The following is a 21,218-nucleotide window of genomic DNA, read 5'->3' as shown; positions in this document are numbered from 1 at the left end:
TCTTACCCTCTCTCCCAGTCCCTTACTTCAACACAGAAAACTCTCACCATGAGTAAGACAAGTAGCTGATGAACTGACAACAGAGTACGGGGGGGGGGGGAAATTGGTATTTTACGCCGTGTCAGCAACTAAGGCTATATTACGGCAAGCAGCCAGCCCTGTAAACAGATGCCACGTGCAGAGAAAGATCAGCGTGCCCGAGACTAGAAATGAACTCAGGGCAGACAACCTTCACTGTATTGGTGACAGGCGACAACAGAGTACAGCGAGAAAATGCAGCATGATATTATATAACACTCAGGGAAAAGGCAGGATAGTATTTAAATCTCAAACAGTTTCAATGCCATGGAATAAAAATATTCCCCGTGAACTCACTTTGAACTGGAAGTCTAGCAAGGCGCTTTGCGGCATGTTGACCTCTGTGCATTTTCCGATGACATCGCGTGAAATAGCGTCTGCTCCATGCACGTGCATGACTAAGAATGACAGAGAGGATCGACGAGAAGAGAAGCAGACACATGTCACAGATTAACCAGGTATAAATGTAGCCGGGGGCAAAAAGGGAGAAAAGTAGGGGAGGGAGGGAAATGTGAGTACATGTACAGGGAAAGGAAGAACAGTCGCTGAGAAGTGCTCAAAGGGGACAGGAAAAAGTTGCTTGCCGATGGCTATGAAAACTTGAATGAAAATACGTTTGGAAGGAAATAATGAAAAACTTTAAGTGCATATTTTCCCCAAAGGGATATTTTTCAGAGTCCTTACCTTTTTCCCGAAACCCTTGAAACACCTTCGAATCAGCTTAAATTATACTTCACAAACCATTTAAAAAAAATTTTTTGGGGCTCCAGAAATGTTCGCACACTCTTTAAGTTTTTTTTTTCCTTTCCTGGCAGGTGAAATTTGAAAAGTTCCAGTGGAATGGGAGGCTAAAATGATTAGTAATTACTGTAACTAACGACAATTAAGCCAATTAAAACGAATGGAGTTACAATACCCGCAGCAACTTACCATCTCAAGCTTCGTTTCACAAATATTTCTGTTTTGGTATTAGAAAATGAACGTTTACGACTCAAGACATTGAAAATTAGACGTTTTTTTTTTTTTTTGGTCGAATTATTGTTTTCAACTCGTTAACGAGTTTCGCCAACCTCCTCTCTCGCTGCACTTTGATAAACGAATTTTCCCCAGAGTTGTCCCTAGTACGGATCCTATACCGCTCATTTTATCGTCACTCTCGCCCATTTCCGAACGTTTGCGCTGGACGAATAGTGGCGAGATCAAAAACTAGGAACTGTCTTCCTCCGTCGAAAAGATATTTATGGGTTCTGAAGGAAAGAAATACAACTAAGAAAGACCGAAAAAGAAAATAAACGAAGGGTAGTAAAAGGAAGGAAAAATAAAGAGAAAATAAAGACACAAAAAGAAAATAAGCAAAAAGAGGAAAGACAAGAAGGAAAGAAAGGAAGGAAAGATAAGGAAGTTTCGCTAACTCACATCAGCCATAAAACTGCAAAAAAGAAAGCAACCTTAGGAGGAAAGAGTAAAGAAGGGCGAAATGATAACAGAGAAAAGCAGGTGGACCAATCACAAGTGTTGGTGACCCCAGTGGCAGGAGCCGTCACACTGTCACGTTTACGGTGTTTTTGGCCCGTGCTTCCCGAAGATGTGGGACAACAATTATTTTGCACACAAAGATTAGCTAAGACTTCCGGCTACCCTTATATTCGGCGAAAACGCGAAAAACATGGATCCCACGACCCTGATATGTAAACATTGTTGATTCAGCGTGCAGGATACATATAACAACCTCGAAACTGGATCCATTGCACGGGGTTCCCCTACTGCACTTCAATGATCTGGAAATAGTCCCTCGCTCTAACGCTCAAAACTCACAGGAACATGAAAGCCACTGTACACATTCCAAGTTCCATGAAAGCTAACACGAGGGGTGAATTCCAAAAAACACGGCTGCAACCACCTGGGTTGGCAGTAATGAAGCGAGGTTAAAGTTGCCTCGGGGCAAAGTGAGGAAACCCATGGCAAGCGTCTTGCCTCTGAAGCTGCAGACCCCACACATATTTCTCTCTACTATCTACCCCTACAGCAACTTTGCCACTGCTTTGTAGCTATAACCACGGACCTTCATTTACTACAACCTATGACCCTACCTCTGCGGTGTCTGAAGATTTCGGTGTCTGATTTAAAACCACGGAGAAAAAACTCTTGCCTTTAAGTTTCTCATGTTACTCCTGGGCAACAACTTGGACTTCATGGACCTTTGGTAATAAGGTGTGCGAAAGATATGAGCAGAAAATGATCGTGCCAGGATTTTCCGGTTTATGGACACACCTTGTCAACATGGCTGAAGCACAAACACCGTACATCTTGTCTGTAGACTGATGAAGTTTACAGTCTGTCCTGGGTCATTCGTTCAGAGGACCAATCTATTTCCAACATGTATTCAAACTGAGGCAGGCGCAAACATGATCCCTGGTACAAGTATTTAATATAACCTTGATTGCTCTCACATACACGATAGCGAACCAACAATCAAACAAAAACATACAAGAAAAATCAATAACAGTAAACAACTCTTTAGAGAGCAATAAAATGAAACTCTTGCAGACAAAATATCAAACAGTTAGACAAGAACAATAGAGCATGCAGTAATACGCATTATCTGTTACTGATGTTCACTTTCCTTGTTATATTGTATTCATTATGTACGACCTGGCATGACTGTTATTTATTGCAACTGTAGCATGTTTTTGAGTAAATCTGCCAGAAAAATCGGTCTTTCCTATAAAAGTAGGTCACTCGGAAATTTGCTAAAAAGTGGGCCAAGCAGTTAAGGAGGAGTACATCAGGAAAAATTCAGTATGATTTTCCATTTCTTATGCATAGTATATAGCACTGGTTAAAATCTTATTTAGTAGTCTGACAGTTAATAAATATGTACATAATGTCTTTATCTTATCTACAAATGTATCCCACTCAAAAGTGACTTTTAAAAAAATCATATTGTGCTAATATGGAACAATTTCACTTTACTCTTTGTTCTATAAATCTTTTTTCATCGTTTTGATTAATAAAGCTTTAGAATGAAGCAGCAATTTTTTAACCAATTTATTTTTGTCAAGCTCTGTTCATTTTTTTGACAACTCTAGCGGTAAAAATAGTGCATTCTGTGCAGTGCGCACAAAAATAATTCAAAATTCTTTTTAGAATTCATAGCTTCATCTGGATCTCCAGGAAATGTGCATGAAGACATATTTGTTGAACAACATGTATAACTGTAACACAAACTGTAAAATTTACAGAACAAAGTGTACTCATGAAACACTACTGCCTTGAATGACAACAGTTGAAATGCTTGGTTGCAATCTTCCTATAAAAATAATTCTTTTTATATTAATAATAATCAATTAAATACAATCGTACCGAAGTCGCAGGCTATTCACAGAGACTCTGAATGTCGCGCTGAACTTTGGAAACAAATGTTAGTCACATGACTATTCAGTACTAGAAGGATCACGTATCTGCACATTGGAATTCTGTAGAATAAAGATACAGGAGATCGGAAGGCAATTTTGATGTTCAGGATGTAAGAGTCACGCCTCACTAAAATTCGTCTGCTACGAATCTTCACTTCCACATTTGTCTCAGAATTTTCGTTTGCTCTGTTTCGAAAATTCACGAGAAGCAAGGAAAGGCATTTGAAACTAAGGTTGAATGCAGTTTGCTGACATGTTTTGACGACAACTTATTTCGTCGAAAGTACAGGTGTTGTTTAGATACAGGTAGCGATGAGCTGACGTCAAGAGCAGCCGTTAAACCCATAACTGGGGCGAGGGTCAGGTGCATGCATAGTCCTCCCCCCCCCCAAAAAAAACAAACAAACAACAAAAAACAACAAACAAACAAAAAACAACAACAAACAAACAAACCAAAAAAAACCCCACAACTACGGCCCTCGAAATCAATTGTTCGAACAGACATGTCTTGTTTGAGCAGACCAAGAGAAGATCAACTTACATAACGGTATGTATGTCCACGTATGAACAATATGTAATTTTAAACATTGAAGTACAGCTCTAGCTCTCTCTCTATATATATATACCATACACATCCAGTAATAATCTAGTAATTACATATGATAGCCATGTCTAGTATTTTAATAACAATAATCTAATAATTACCTAGTAATATACGAACTGCGCGTTTATGCGGGTGCACATGCGTGCATGATTAGGATGGAGATTTCAGGAAACTTATACATGTATATAGGATGCAGGAATCTTATACCTCTTAACTGCGTGCCAGATGTTTTATAGTAGCTGTATTTGTGTGCTCTGCTCATGAATCTCGGAGAATGAGTGACAGATTAAGCTGAACGGACGGACGAACAGGCAAATGCAGCTGTTAATTAATGCAGGGGCCAGATGGTTTACAGTGCAATTACAGAAGATTTTTTTTTAAAGAAAGAAAAAGCTGGCGTCAGCAAATTACGTCTCACGTGCCTCTGTATAACCTGATGCTCGTATTTATTTTCCATCGTGATTGAACTCCCGGAAATCCATCATGCCTACGGCCGGCTTCCGTGGCTTGTTGTTTTATGCATTAAAGAAAAGAAAATCCCTTTACGCCAAGTCCAAAAATAACCGTAGTTTGTCATGTGGGATGAAGTGCGTTGGGTATCTTTTGATTTGGTTTATTCCGAGCAGACCAAACGATCAAAGATTATATAAGCTTCTGGCGAGGGTAATTTTTTTTAAAAGTAAGGTACAGCAGATGGTAGTCCATAAACAAGCCTTATTATTGGCAGACGTTCGCATGCTCCTTGTCTTTTTCTCCTTGCACGCAGCACACACACACACAGTGCCATGCAACACAGGAAAGTTTCACTAAACTCATGATGCTACTCAGCACCCTCCCCTCATCGCACAGCATTTGGTTCTCGAGATCCAGAGGTTTGTTGTAGCCCAGACAGCATGGGACAGCTGAGTTGAGCACCTAACCATTCTATAACGATGTGAATGTCCCAGCACACTTGTCCTTCATTTCTAATGATCCCATGTAGATGAGTGTCAGACTAGAAGAACAGCCGTAAACATGTTCTATGGTCATGCTCATCACAAACGTTTTTGTTACCTGAATTAAGATGGCGCCTGATGACGCCAAGACCATCTGGACATGTCAAGCTGTGCACTCCATCGTCTCTAAGCTTGGCCAGCTACTTGCTCACTTCTCAGTGGCCCTGACATGCGGTGTGGAGCAGAACTAGTTTTCCTCATACCCTCACTGTTCGTCATTGATGGGTGGCGTCTGGAGGGAGAGATTCAAGGTGTAGGGGGAGAGAAAATCAGGCTTCGTACGTGAAGCACCCTTCGCCCCACCCTTACCCCTCCATCATCTTCCACGTGCTAACGTCTTGACTGAGAGTTGAGATCAGAAAGAAAGGAAGAGAAGTGTTTCACGAGTTTCTGTTCCTGACACGTGTCAAACACCGAAAACAAATGGTGGTATTGATGCATTAAAAAAAAAATCAACTTGAGTTGGAGTGAGGGAGAGAACGCACGCGAGAGAAAAAGAAAATGTGTTGCGCGCGGTTGAGCCTTAAGTTCCTCCCAACTTATAAACAAACACACCATCGTTTCAACACTGTTTCTAGGCGACAGGCTATATAAATTTATTTCGGTACAAGACAGGAAAGCAGCCACTACTATTCACCGCTGTGGCCTGCCGTCGCATCCTTATCGCAAAGTTTTGGACAGAAGAAACTCGTCGGTAAACGCGACAGCCTGCTAGTGTTTTGTTTGTTTTCAGCTGCTTACACTATACGACCGTTAATCTCTATTTTAGTCAGCTAAAAGAAGCTAATGCGAATAAAAATGTAATAAAAACAACGAAAGGATGCATTGGACAACATATTTATTTTAGGTCGCATTAAGTGAATGCTCTTTCCAGGGAGAGGGGAGGGCGATTATCGTTAGTTCACCCGAGCTCGAAGATAATCGCCCGGTCAGGTTTGTAACCGGGAAAAATCTCACCACCCGCCCTCAGTAGATGGCAATCGTTGAGATGGTGAAAGAAGTTTCGATGGCGCTTTCCAAATGCCTCGTCCTAGAAACAGTGAACCACTTAGAGTTCACTATCCTACGGCAACAACGCTATGGGTTTCTATGCCTTACTTCTTCCTATACGAGGATCTGGTAAGGTGTGTATAGGAGACGTGATTACATGTCTATTGAATTATTTCTCTTCTTGCCGCGTGCCGCGTTCCTGCCACCTGTCGCGCACCGATCACCGCTTGCTGTGCTGCTGTCTGCAAAACACCTCCTACGACTTAATCATTTCAATCCTACGTCCGCTAGAAGCTGTTAACAGTTTTTGAATTTCCCTCTGGCTGCTTGTCAAACTTTTCGTTTTGCTGTTTCAGCACCACAAAATAACCAATAACACGATGATTGGATCATCGCTGGAGAGCAGCCAGCCAGATGCAAGGTGAAGGGTTCCGTCACTTGCAGGGTTACAAGTGTAGAGATTCCAGCTCTTCAGAGAAACTGTGGGCCTCAAACCAACGACCTTTTACTTCGCAGTCTAGCGCACTAATTAAACAAGACTAAATAAATGTGTTCCAGCACAAGAGAGGAAGGTAACAAGTAAGCAATTCTTAGAATTCGAAAAAGTCGTGTGACCAACCAAAGGGTCGATGGAATGACGTACTTAGGTAACACACATGTCAACACACACAGACGCACATATCCCAACACACACACACACACAGAGTACTCAGCTATAGTCAGTGCTAACAAAGAGGTGCTGGGTAGGAAACGCCTGACTGTAAAAGTAATCTGAAGTATGGGAAAATCTATACCCCAGGCAAGGCCGAGAACCTGATCAGCCTTACTAAGAACTTTCCCATCTTTTAGGAAACCTTCCGTCCTTTGCTACTCTACAACAGCTACTCAACCCTACTTTCCCCCTTAGACAGGCATTCAGTAACGAAATGGGGAAAAAAATCTATTCGCCCCGAAACCGTTTCGACCCGGTGATCCATTGGATGAGAAATTCGAAACCTTACCAAAGTAGATTTCTTGGGGACCAGTTGTTTTTAATTAAAAAACAAGTTGTAGATCCTGAGAGTAAAATGCCTTCTCTCACACAAAAAAGTAAACAAATATATAAAGGGGTGCCATAACCAACAACTAAGACCGCGTACTACCGAAAAGATTGTCGAAAATAAAAGAATGAAAAAAAGCAGAAATGACAAAAAGAGTAGGAGGTTAGTGATCGTTATTTTTTAAAGTGAGGTTTTTACGCGTGGGCCATAGATTTCCTCCCTGTTGGCAGATTTTATCTTCTGGCCATCAACTTTGTCTTCTTTCACCCGTACCTTCACTCTTTTTTCTTTTCTCTACTCTGTCGATTTTACCAGTTCGCTGTTTCTCACCTTCTCCTACGATTGGTGCTAGAGTGGAAAATGGGTCACTTGCCTTTATTTATTAAAAAAACTTTTTTTAAGCCAGGAGGTGCATTATCTGCCAATACCTTTTTTGAGCTCTCCCAATATCTTATTTCGTGCTGAACTCTCCCACTGTCTTTCAGACACTACTCGTTTCATTCTTTGCTCCATTCTGTAATGAGTGCTTTCGACATATTTTAAGCGTTTCATTTTAATACTTTATTTCCTCTTGTAATGAGCAGTCCAGTATTTTAAAGAGACATTTTTCTACGGCTTTACTCACTTGTTTGATGAACGATTCTAGTCTCTTTCTCTGCTGTTTATTCCTTTAATAATAATAATAATAATAATAATAATAATAATAATAATAATAATAATAATAATAATAATAATAATAATAATAATAATAATAATAATAATAGGGAATTTATAAAGCGCAATATTTCAGCCAAAGGCGGACTCATTGCGCTGAACAAAATCACAAAATAGCAACAAAGATGTAGAACAAGGTAACACAATAGTAACAAAGATAGATAACAAGATCACACAACAATAACAAAGATGTAGAACAACATCACAATAATAACAAAGATGTAGAAGGAAGAACAACGCGGACTCGGGCAGTAAAGGGAGATCACTGTAAATGTAACGGTACCGACTCCAGAGAATAAGGTTAGTGACATCAGGACAATACTGGGAAGATATTGAGTAATCTTGAGAATATAAAAAATGTTATCATGTGAAACTACAAAATGTTATCATGTGAAACTACATCACTTCAGTTTATTCACTACAGCTCAAGGTCGCTGCTGAAGCGAGTGAAGCAGGCAGAGTGGACTCCAGCCCATAGATCTAAGCAGTTCGCACTTCAAATACCATTATGTACATTATTTACATTATGTACATTATATACAGTATAAACAGACCTGTTGCAATCTAGAAGAGGAAGAAAACGCAGTAGAAGCACGTGTCAACATGAAGGTCCAACACTTTTATCCAAATGGAAGCGACTACAAAACAAACAAAATCAAGGGGAGCAAATCTCGTCAGCCTGGTAGGCGAAGGGACAGAACTCTCACACTGTAATAAGCAGCCACAGTATGTTCAAGAAAAATGTTTTTGTCTACTTTCCTTCACCTTTGTAGCGACCGATCTTTAGCAAAAGAAACTTTTGAACTGCTTGATCTCCTCCTGATAATAAATACCGCTGGCAGCTCATAAACAAATTTTGTTGACAAAAGCAGAGTCTTAACAGATAATTGAAAGCTTGAATCAAAACATATATTACAAACTCCAATAATGTAAGAAGAGAAAAGGACAAAGGGCTGCGCGCGCGTACACACTCTCGCACAAACATAAGCGCGCAGGGAGATAGCGAACATTGCGCGTTTGGTGTGTCAGTTGAATTGAGTACAACTACATCTCCTGATCTTCATTTTGAGTACAGTCTCCTGATTTTCACTTTCTCTGCGGACAACATGTTTTTTCCCAAGTTATTTATTATCATTATTTTCTGTGCCCACCCCCAGGCATTTAGAGGAACCACGTGACATCGATTAACCCTCTCTTCCATCTTCACATCAAAGTAAATACACACAAGAAAAAATCAAGTAAGCACACACACACACTGATGGGGGAAATGAGAAAGAGAGGTGGAAGAAATTTGATGGAAGAGGGTGAGGGAACGACAGACAGCACGCATGCGCCGCAGACCGGAAGCGCCAGAGACAGGCGCCTCGCAGGGACTGCGGCTAGCGGCACAGTAAGCCGGGCCATGTCGTGCGGAATAATACACACCACGTGTTGGTGTACCTGGAGAAACAGGCTTCCTACAGCACATAATAAAAACAAACTAACAAGAATCAAAAGTTTTTTCTTTGCTTCGTAATCTTAGTAACTGAGGTCGAAATGACCTGAAAACATGTCCTTGAACGAATTAGTGAGAGCAGGAGTGTGGTAGGGAAAGGACATACACGTACAGACACAAAAACAGACGCAAGATAAAAAAAAAAAGCCAAAACAAATACTTGTACCTAGCCAAGTATGTTTCATGCTTGCTTACCCAGAAAGCTACGTACGGGCGCTGACGCTTGAACATAAACACATATATGCACGCGCATACAAACACATATATACACATACTCGAAAGTGCCTTGTAGTGGGATTGCAGAGGTGTAAAGGGTAGTGGTTGTGGCCCCTGCAGTGGGGAGCATGGAGGTTGGGAGAAGGTGGGTGTAAGGGCGCACAAGAAATCTTTGCATTTAGCTGTTCGCTGTTTCGTTAGTTTGCTTTTTGCGTCATCGCAACGACGACAACCTTGCCGTTGTGTCAGTTTGTGAAAACACGTCGTTATCTTCCTCGTCGCCGTGTGCTTGCTGCAAACCCAGAACAATACCATCGGACTAAGGAAACATCGAGTCATTCAGGAAAAAGGGCACGTGAGCTCCTTTGGTGCAAACATCCGGTTCTAAAACGAGGCTCTGAAATAAACAAGAAAATTCAATCCGTGTCAGAGACGTTTCGTGCCATCTACGTTTTTATGACAATACCGCTGGCTCCTTCTACGGCATGTTAGTCAAAGTGTCTCCATGTTGGTGGCATTTAGTGCGATGGCTTCATTCGGTAAAACACAGACTAGTAGTAGTGATGAGTTTTCAGTGGTATCGCTTTCTTTTTAAAGCACAAAGAAACAATATACCAATATCTGTATCGATCAATCAATTCTTGTTGCGTCTCCAAGTGGCGTTCGATATGAAACAGCGCTATGTCTGGAGGCAGAGAGAGAGAAATTTCCAAACATACAGTGGAGATAACCGTCCTACGTTGCTCTGCCCACCTCACTTTCCATTAGCCCCTTCCTTGTCCGCGAAACTTCCAGGCAGCGATGGTGGGACTCCTGCGTGGTTCAACAAGTGGGCCCCTTGTCTGCGAGGATTCCACAGAAAAGTGCAGATACTCTCTGGTCTCCTCATGGCGAAGGGTGGGGTGGGAGAGGTGGGTATTTTGCACAGCCCTTCAGGGGCTCGTCCTCGAAGGGCACCTTGAGTGCTGGGGACACGACTGGCTCACGGTCGGTCATCAATTTTCCATTGACGACGTCGCTACACGTGCCGGCAACACCAGACGGTGCCTCGACACAGCCGCTGGTGGCAAGGCTATCGAACGGTCGCTGTGCTCAAGGCTGAGAATCCAGGAGATATCATGGTACAGCAGAAACTACAGCAAACACATGCTACCCCTCCAAGGTTACGACTGAAGCACTGATGCTCCTTATGTGTTATACTTAAATCCAATGTTCCAGTCAGGTTTCTGTAATATATAAGCACACTGTATTTAATGATAAGTGCATTTATATATTTATATTTATAAATGTCAAACACCGGGGATGTGGAGGTGGAGATTCGAGCCCCACTGGCGAAAGCCAGCAAGGCCTTCGCCTCACTCAGGAGCACATGGAAGGCAATAAACATCAGTCAGAAGATCAACATGAGAATCTACAAGTCAAATGTGATCAGCACCCTCCTTTACGGATCAGAATCATGGAAACCATCAGTAACAGACTTGACGTCTTCCAAAACAGATGCCTGAGGCGCATACTTAACATCTTTTGGCCAAATACCATCACCAACGAAGAACTCCACCGAAGAACTGAAACCGAGTCCATCACCACGCAGGTTCAACGAAGGCGTTGGCGATGGATTGGACACGTGCTCCGCCAGCAGACAGCAGACCTCTCCAGAGTCGCCCTGCGATGGACTCCAGACGGCCGAAGACAACGAGGCCGCCAAAAGGAAACTTGGAGAAGAACAGTGGCAAGGGAGATGAAAGGAAAGGGCTGGACATGGGTCACCTAGAGCGGGTTTCGGCTGATAGACATCGGTGGCAGACTCTGGTTGAGGCCTTGTGTGCAGCCTGATGCACGAAGAGGAATAGATAGCATTTATATAGCGCTCAGGTGTTTTACATAAAGCACGAGCACCCAACTTTCTAGGGTAGGTCTCAAATATATGACTCTTTTGTTCTTTGAGTCATGTTTATGATTGTATGGGCCGGTGGTCCACTGCTCCTCAGCGAAATAGAATTGCGCTAATTTGAGGCCTGTTCTGGCCAGTTGCTATAATATCCTTTTTTATGATATGTATAGATATACTTCTTTGAGGTTTTATCTGTAGGCATGTTTCTTTGAGGTTATTCCTATATCTATATATTCACACGAAATAAAGGTGTGGATGTAACATAGGCATTCGTTGGTACAGGGAACTGCTCTGTTTTCCTGATTATGCGCTACATCTCTTTGACATGCAGATGGAAAGACAGTCAAACGGAAACTCACTTGACCACTCCGCTGACGTGGGCTTCATTTCAGGCATGCACGGAGGGGCCATCTCCTCTCTTTTGTGTTGAAGCCTCCGTTAAATGATGTACGCAGTATGACTGAGGACTAAAAACTGCTGCTATACTGACTGCTACATGTTTGTCAGACACTCATTAAAAAAACAAAAATTATTGATATATTACGACTGCTCATATTCTTCTGCTGAAATGTGGCCGGACGTGCTACAGGTCGGTAGGCAGTCACTTGTGTTATGTACAGCAAAGACGAGCAAGTGAGCGTCCTTGTGTTTTTGTGTGTGAGAGAGAGATGGAAAGGGCAAAGTAGAAAAGAGAGAAAAAAGAGCAAAAGAGAGGTGCTGGAGAAAGGCAGATAAGGAGAGGAAAATAGAAAGAAGGGCGAAGAAAAAGAAAATGAAAGGGAGAGAGAGAGAACGCAGAACAGAGACAGAAAGAGATAAATGCAGAGAAAGAGAGGGAGAAGCAGAGAAAGAGCAAGGGATGTGCCAAGAATTATCTTTTTGCGCCACACGGCAAATTCCTGACAATAATATCGGGAAGCTGCTCAAGAGATAGCGAACAAGGTAAACACAGCTCCTCTCTTCCAGTGCTCCTTCTGAAACGCATTAATTTGCAGCCAAGTGCATCACCAGGGGTTGGTAAATAACATTTTTGTCGGTGTGTACGTAGGTGATCTGGGGACTCGAAGTATGCACACACACACCGCGCATACAGAGCTTGATGGAACTGCCAACAGTCGAAGTCTATATGTCGATGACATATCTCGGTAAGGAGGTCATTCAATTCCTGCGAAAAACGTCATCGGTTCGATTCTTGCCCCAGGTCTGTGACTGGAAAACTCCATTCGATCAGATGACGACGATGATGACGATGTGAAAAACCGAGCAGCGGGTAGGGCTCTGCTTGTCACATGCCATACACTCAACACGGCGAACCACTTATAGTACAGTTCACTGCAACACGGCGGTAATGGGACCCTGTATCTTACACTCGGACATAACTGCTACCATAGACCTTTCTATTCAATATACCAGCAGGCCGAGACGCCAAGAAACGTTTCTATCCATAAGACGCTCCTAGGGATGCCTCTGTCCAACATGGCGGTGACGTTTCTAGTCACTCGCCGAGCTGTCCAAGTCACCCGTTCCCCTTTTGTAACGTCCACCCCGCTCTTCATTGGCTGTATATATATATAAAAATCCCTTCCCCCCACTTTTCCTCCGTCCCATTCCCCCCATCCCCACTAGCGAACATCTACGGCCAAGGACTCCCCGCTTTCCCCCGACCCCACATTCCGCTGTTGTCCTGCAATCCGAACTAGCAATCAGAGTCACGTGCACACATCATTCACTTCCTTGTTTTGGCGAGCGCGAGAGGAAGATGCCGACTAGAGTCACATGACACGACAATTTGTCTGCTTAAGACTGTCATTAAGATGACCGGAGAAATGGACAGAGGAAGGATAACAGAAAGGAAGAGAATGGGTTGGTTTCATTACTTTTTGCTGAAGACTCGTGGCAGAGGAAGCGCTTCTGACCATCACAGCCGAGTCAGGAGCCTGTCACCAGCAAGAAAATGTCGCCAGCACGGAGGAAAATCCGAGTCGACAGATGATGCTCGCTAAGCCTTTTTCCCCTGCCGTGGTAAAAATCTGGAAAATACAAGATGAAATACAGGATCAGCGTCACACTGGCACGTTCGCACGCACGTAAGCACACGTAACCCACATTGTAAGCGCATACGCGTGTACTTGCTAGCGCTCGCACACACACACATGCGCTCGTACACACGTACACGCGCGTACGTGCAAACACGTACACACTCTGACATGCACATGACACACACGTATACACACACTTGCAGGCACACATACAAGTGTATAATACTTGCGCACGCGCACACACACGCAAGGTGTGTTTGTAGCCTTGCTAACAACTGCGCATTTAGAAAGCTGGCAGGAAGACGGGAAATAAATAACAAGACTTCATCACTGCCAGCCTTATCAGCCTCCATGTTTGTCTCACGTCCAGCGGCAAAGCGATGCCTATACCGTGAAGCTGACGAAGAGACTCACGAAAGTCGGTTGGGGAGGGAGAGAGAAGGAGAGTGATAGCCCTCATTAAACACTCCCCTACCTCCATCAAGCCCACAGCTCGCCATCTTGCACCCACTCTGCTCAACTCGCCATGGTGTGACGGCGTTCCCATGTGCCAAATCCCAATTTTTATAGTCAGTAACGCAGAAAATTACATGCAGGCTTTCACGCGCAATGGAATTTGAAAAATAATAATAAAAACTGATATAGGGAACATGCGAGAGAGGGGAAGGGGAAAGAACTGAAGGGTGAAGGATTACCTTGGGAGAAGCTGGGAGTCGTAAAACAATAGACAATGAAAAGTGTATTTTAACATAATGGAAGCTGAGGAGAGGGGAAGCTAAAAAAAAGTGGGTGGTGTGCTGTCAGTAATTGAAAACATCACGTGACGATGTGTTGTCTATATTTATCACAGAAGTCTCGCAGGGTTACCTGCGGATAACACCTCCTTCCAGACTTCTCTCAACCACGACAAGAGGGTCTGTTTTGGGAGAGCTGACACTGGCGTAGTAAGTCGGCCGCCCCGTGCCTTTGCACGAGGTGTGTGTTTCTCTCTCTCTGTATTTGTTGTGTACAGTTAATAACGCAGTACATACGTCAAGCGATCTAGGCACAGGGCACGCAATTTTCCATCGGCATTTTCCTATTTTGTTTAAAAAAAGGTATCAAGATTTTTTTAAAGAATGGATACACGAAGAAAATCGAACCAAAAAAAAAACAAAAACAAACCAGAGAAAACACACCTAGCGTCTGCTTCATTTCTTTCCATGCATGAAACCAAAACATCGAGAACATGTTCTGTTGCTGCTGCGAATACTGTTACAGCTGTCCTTACAAGAACTGCTGTTACATGCTTCTCCGCAGCTGATCCCAATGCTGCAGCTGTACTAACATAACGTGTTGTCGTTACTGCTGCAGTTGTTTCTATCGTTGTTGTGCAGCATCTATCATGCTATCTGACAGCGTCATCATTGCACATCCTAGTCTGTATTGTGCGTTATCTCCCTCACATGACTTTTGACGAACCTCCGTGTTGTACCACCTCATGTTGCGTCAGAGAAGCAGAGACGAGCTGTGGGTAAACTAAGTAGTTGAGTTAGGAGAAGGGGTAATTAGGTGACGGGGGTATTGGAAGAAGGGTGGACTTGGAAAGGGGAAATGAGGTGCTATCAAGGGGACGTAACACGTATTGTTTCGTTAATGAAGGGGTTGTTGCATCCTTGACCCCGGATTCGGACAGTTTGCTCCCGTCACTGCTTCTGTTCTTTTCTTCCTCGGGACATCGGTAGTATAGTGGCTGAACACTCGCTTGTCAGCTTGTCACCACGGCAGTGAGGAGCTGAGGGTTCAGATCTCGTCTAGGGACACTATGTACATGACACCTGTCCTCAGGGCTGGGAGTCGGGAGTTTTCTCCAAGTACTCTGGTTTCCTCCCCCACCTCCCTCTTTCCAAGGAAATAAACCAACCAACCTATCTATGAACATCGTTAAGGATTTGCAGAGCTTGCATCCAAAACCAAGCAGAAGCTATGTCAACTGTGTAAGTACTGGGGTCAAAAAGTACCCGTAATGTGTGTCCTCACATTAACAGCTCGCAGCTTGCCTTCTTCTGAGGCTCGTTAAAGAGATGTACGTGTCCAGAGACGGTGTCCAAGATAAGATGTGAACAATCATCTCAGTGTGTTGGTGACAGGTGACTGTCTTTAACTACTATATTATCATGCCTTCCTGTGGCTTGCTGCCGGAACATTTACAGTATTTTTGCCACGGAAATGAAATATATCACCAAAATTGTCATGGCGATCAGACAATGCTCACGTATTTGCTCATTTCTGAATCAGTTACCTCCCCCCAGAATTCTCTCCCTTTATCTCTAATCGCCTCTCTCTCACTCTCTCACACACTATCACTTTCATGATGTTGGTTCCCCTCTGTCTTTCCCGCTCACCCTCTCATTATTCTTTCCTGTAATAACAATCTCTCTCTATCGTTAATATAAAACAGAATCAGTTGGCCGGCATTAGGTGAGGGACCCCTGTCACATCTGCATCGAGCTCAAAGTATATACAAGGTCCACCGACTGATGAACTCGTGAACAACTATTTACTAATCGGCAAGAAAGAGAAGCTTCGTCAGAACAGGCCATTAAGCTATATATAATTAGCTAAAAGAAGAATAATAGGAAAATAAATATTAAGAGAAGGGGAGGAAAAGATACAAGTTATTGGTGAGGAAAAGAAGAAAGTATGGTGGACGTCAAAGATCCGAGAGCGCGAAAGTTTGCGGGCGCGCACACACACACACACTAATACACAATCTACTAGCATAAGAGGCTTTCTCCGTTCAAGACAACACAGCCCTAGGTTTGTACGATATCTGGTAAGATTTATCTAGAGTAGTAGATCAACTTTAATGTCTTTCGACGTACCGTCTTCCGGCAATGCACAGGCCCAGCTTTCAAGCCCGTCATTGCAATCACGCTAGGCTGACTTCAGTCGGTGGACAGAACGCGGTGTCTACACTATTATTTTGAAGGGCCACATATTATTTAGCCCTAAAATAAAATGTAGGGTGGAAGTAGATCAACTATATGCAAATGGTTCACAGGCGGTGGGAATTGTTTCTTACCCTGATAAACGGAAATATTTCAAATGTAACTATAGTAACTGATTTCCATCTTATTTTCTTGTCTATGAGAATGACAAATTGTACTTATTTTTATCTTCATATCTCCAAGTCTGGAAGCACAGAATTATGGAGGCGAAATAAAAATAAGACTTTTTAAAATGGCCGGAAGGGGCAGGGGACTGGTGTTTTTGCCTAGCCAGGAGCTAAGGCTATATCATGGCAAAGCAGCCAGCCCTGTAAACAGATGTCCACATGCCGAGAAAGAACAGCATACCCAAGAAGAGATCTTAACCGTTGCGCCACCGGTCCGCCCTAAAATGGTCAGAGAACGATTTGACGACAAGATGAGCTCCAAGGAAATCGCATTCTGTGCAAAGTGTCTCTGATTCCTCTTCTTTATATATATATACAGCAGGAATTTACTACTTTCATGCTGAAGTCTAAAGTGGTGAAGAAAAATAAAAACTGCAATGACTCCGTCCGTTGAAAATCGCTGATGGAGAAAAGGGATGGGGGAGAGAAAGTGGTAAGATAAATGAGATAGAGGTCAGAGACAGGAGTGGGATGAGGGGTCTGGGGAGAACGAATCTCGCAGACAGTGGCGCTTGATTCCACCCAGCACGTCACGGCAAGTCTCGGCACGTCACGGCACGTCACATGTCGCGAAGCTGCTGTTTGCTGAGACGGTGCAGCAAGTCGGGCCGCAAGAGGAAACGCAAGAAGTGAGCGCTGATGAGGCTAAAGGCGCGCGCAGGTGGCGAGTCGTCATGAATACACCAGGTGGCGCGTCAACATGGGGCCACCATCGATTTCAGTCCGAATGGACATCAAGGAATCGGACCTGGAGTCTCTTCTATATGTAAGTCGTTGGCTTTGTACTTAGCATCTGCGTGTGTAAGAGAGAATGTGTGTGAGAGTGAGAGCGCGCGTGTGTGAGGGAGAGCATGTGTGTGAGAAAAATAGAGTGCGTGGAGAGAACGTGTGTATGTGAAAGAGAGAGAGAGCGCGCGTGTGTGTGTGTGTGAGAGAGAGAGCACGTGTGTGAGAAAAAGAGAGTGCGTGGAGAGAGAATGGATGTGAGAGAGAGAGAGAGCGCGCGCGCAGGTGTGTGTGAGAGAAAGTGTGTGTGTGTGTGAGAGAGAGAGAATGTATGTGAGAGAGAAATGTGTGTGCTTGAGTGAGAGCGTTTCTATTTTCTTGCAAGGCTGACCTACCTTGCATGGCTGTAGCCAATAGCAATGGTTCAACATAGAAGCCTCCCTTTAACCTCCAAATTGTGAAAATGGAGATGTAATCGAGGAAAGATATGTACTCATGATTTCGTTTTAGGAAAACTACCCATGCCTGTTCCACACTGCCCATCCTAAGTATATGAACCGGTATATTTCTTTTAGAAGACGTGAATATGTACATAAAAAACTCCCTCGCGCTACCCACCCACCCTCACCCATATTTTTCTGCTCTCTCTCTCTCTTTCTGCGCTTCATCAAGCAATGTAGCTAACGTAGCCGAAGTAGTTTCCGAAAGTATCTCGTCGTCGATGATGTTTGCCATATTCTTGACTACCCATAATGCGGTGTGCGGATGATGTCACCTCGCAAGACACCTACCAATGGCCTTGGTACGTGAGAACAGAACGATGCTGCAAAGCTGCCTTGCATGCAAAATCTTGTCCGCGCAAACCTTGAAAACATTTCAGCGTGAGAATAGGCCTTAAGTAACAACGATTCAAAAAAGCATCCGAAAGATAATTTGAACCAACAACCTTCGTAGTATTCAAAGTGTTTCGTCACCCACCACGCTACAGCTTTAGTCAAAATGGTCACCAGCTGATCTTCTGAAATACTACATTTTGGTAAAAGATAAACTAAAAGATAATCTACGCATGTGTGCTACAAAACGTAGTTTAAAAAAAACAGTCCCGAACGCAATCACCATCAGTTGGTTTACCTCTCAGGTAAGTGTCGTGAGCGAGGTGAGCGTTTCAGGTGAGCCTGACTTGTCACAAATCGCGAGATACTAGACAGCGAATTCTGCAGTCGCGAAAGCTCCATCCCTGGGTAGCAAGAAAAGGTAGGTGCACCAGGTGAGGTTTTTTTTTCTTATTGCGAGTGGTGCATGCGGCTGCGTGAAACAAGACGGTGAAGGTAGCAACGAGAATGAGCGCCCTGAAGACAAGGCCAAGGCTAAAACAGGCATTTACACAAAAACACAGTATTGGCAGAGCAACTTTTTATTTTTATTATCATTTTTTAGCTCGGAGAAGTAAACCTTGTTTCCTCTCCTTTCTAAATATAGAGCAGCACGAGGCTATTTTAGGCTGCCATCAACATTTTGATGCGAAGTACGTAAATCTTTGGCTTCTGGGCTTCCTACTACAGGGCGATGTTAACGTCCTCAAACTTCAACCAAACAAGACAAGAAGCAGTGATATAAATGAGAGATGTGCTGATATTGTAATCATGTTACTGACTTTATGAGGTAAATTATTCAGAGAATCTTATAAATCAAGTAGAGTGTGGCGATGTGTTTGGTTTTGCTGGAGCTCTATGCAAATCCTCACCGACTGATTCCAACCACATTTTCCAGGAATACTCCTTTTAGCTAAAGGAAGGCTGTGAAGTGTTTGGTTCTGTATTTCGCTATGGAATATCCGAAGAATCTTGATTTTAACATTTATTTTTAACTTGCCTCCAAATTATATAAAAAAAACTACCAGGCAAATTTTGACATCATTTGTGTGTGTGTGTTTCGCTACAGCTGAAAATAACACAAAGATAATACCGTTTTCATAAGCGACAAACCGAGAAAATGGGCCAAGATAAAACTAAACTTAAAAAGTGACCGATGAATGGTTTAGACGGAAGGTGTATAAATAGATAGCTGAGTGGATGAATAGTGTAGGCGGGACGTCCTCAGGTACTGAGTGACCCTTCTCTCTTCAGCTCGCCCCCTGCCTGGGATTTGGGGTAGCTGACGTAGACAGCTCGGTGTACCGGGTGGGAAGGGCACCGTACGTGTACTCACTGTGGTGCAGTTTCCTCCTGGGTACTTGTTCACCTCGGCAGAAAGAGCAAAACTCCCCATTCCATATTACAATGTAATGTATACAGACCACTAATATTCATGGCAACCTTTCTCAGCGGGGTCATGAAGAGAACGTTTGCTCCACTGCCATCTTATTTGATAAGGTAAAACGCACTCACGTAAATCCCTGCCCATACGGTGAGTATTTTGTGTGTGTGTTTACCTACAAAGATGCTTTGTGTCTGCTGTGAATATAACTTGCTGAATCCTTCAGCCGTTACCTTGGCAGCTAAAGTGACCTTTAACCTGAGCACTAGCTCGGATCTACGTCAGAAAAAATGTCTGTTTTCTGCAATGACAAAGACATATCATACCTTGCACCTCGCACTACTAGCTCATAGAGAAAGTCTTCCTTTACCTTGTGAACTAACAACACGAAAAGGGTTTCACGCCTACCTGCAGTTCTACTGTTACCTGGCCAGGTACCAAACCGGTGTTTGTCTTCACTTCCGCCTGGATTTACTTTGCGCGAAATGTCATAGCATGTACAAGAAAAGGGGCTGCAGACTTTTCAGAATAAATGTCACACTATCGCTCTTGTCTGTGTGTCTGAGATTTACAACCTTTAACTTTTTCTTATTTCCTATTTTCCAAGTCACATATCACCACCCTAAAGCACAGAGCTAAACAGCTTACACAAGGACTGCACGTACATTGCTATGATAGAATATTAATGTATAGAACAAACCCGTATGATAATAAAGTTCCAGAAAAAGCGTGAGAATAAATGCCGAAAGGTCCAGTTAGTGCTACCTTTTTTTCCTTGAATGTAAGTTTTAGTTTTCCTTCTACTATAAAAATATACTGATTATAGGATGGGCTCTTTAAACAGATTATATTCTTTCAGCGCTGGATATAAACTTAACCTCTACTTACTCCTGTGGACAAACGTCTCTTTCTTCCTCTCCCTCCCTCTTTCTCTACTGTACACACAAACAGTCAAGTCTGTCGAATTCGGCTGACAGCATGTTTTTAACAATTATCATACATTTACAAATGAAGTAGCTCGTTTGGTGTATGTGTGTATGGTGGGGTGGTCATTTAAAACAAAGTCCTAAAACCGAAAAGAAAGAGAGAACAAAAATGGCTGGTTGGTTGATTGGCTGGCTGCCCGTCTGTCTTGCTTTTCTTCTTTTCCTCTAACATAAAGCATAGAAGCTAAATTAGGGGTTGGGAGAGGAAGGATAAAGGAAAATAAAACTAATGAATAAATGAGAAAGAGTGACTAAGGGACAAAAAGACAGACCAAGTAAGTGAAAAGACCGCACGAATGTGTGCAAAAGTCTGAATGACTGTGATTGACTGTTGAGCCAAACGGCTACAGCCACCTCACAGCTGCTTCTCGTACTTCTGCTAGGGGCATTCCTGGCATTCCTCAGCGCCTGACTTTTACAGAAAACGCCAGGTGCAAACTTGCCATACCTGGAAACAGATGCGACCTTTTTTTCGCTTCAGCACTTTTCGGTCTGTCTCCCCGCCATAAGGCTGGAACAAATTCTATATATATTTTAAATTAAAATGTTCCGTCGTGGTTTTCGAAGCAATATCTCATAGACGGGATATGAGAAATCAAATTAAAATGTTTCTGT

General features: G+C 43.2%; 1 protein-coding gene across 1 annotated transcript in view; it reads right to left on the bottom strand.

The window, feature by feature from the left end:
• LOC112566872 (actin cytoskeleton-regulatory complex protein pan1-like) overlaps positions 1-21,218 on the bottom strand; it is a 49,440-nt gene that overhangs the window by 5,432 nt on the left and 22,790 nt on the right. The window contains 1 exon segment of the mRNA XM_025243284.1: positions 13,317-13,469. The gene's annotated coding sequence lies outside the window, so the exon portion shown is untranslated.

This window comes from Pomacea canaliculata, linkage group LG6, assembly GCF_003073045.1.
Source record: "Pomacea canaliculata isolate SZHN2017 linkage group LG6, ASM307304v1, whole genome shotgun sequence".
In the NCBI taxonomy this organism is placed as follows: Eukaryota; Metazoa; Mollusca; class Gastropoda; order Architaenioglossa; family Ampullariidae; genus Pomacea; species Pomacea canaliculata.
The sequence above is the reverse complement of the archived record's forward strand: the minus strand, read 5'-3'. Positions and strand labels throughout refer to the sequence as shown.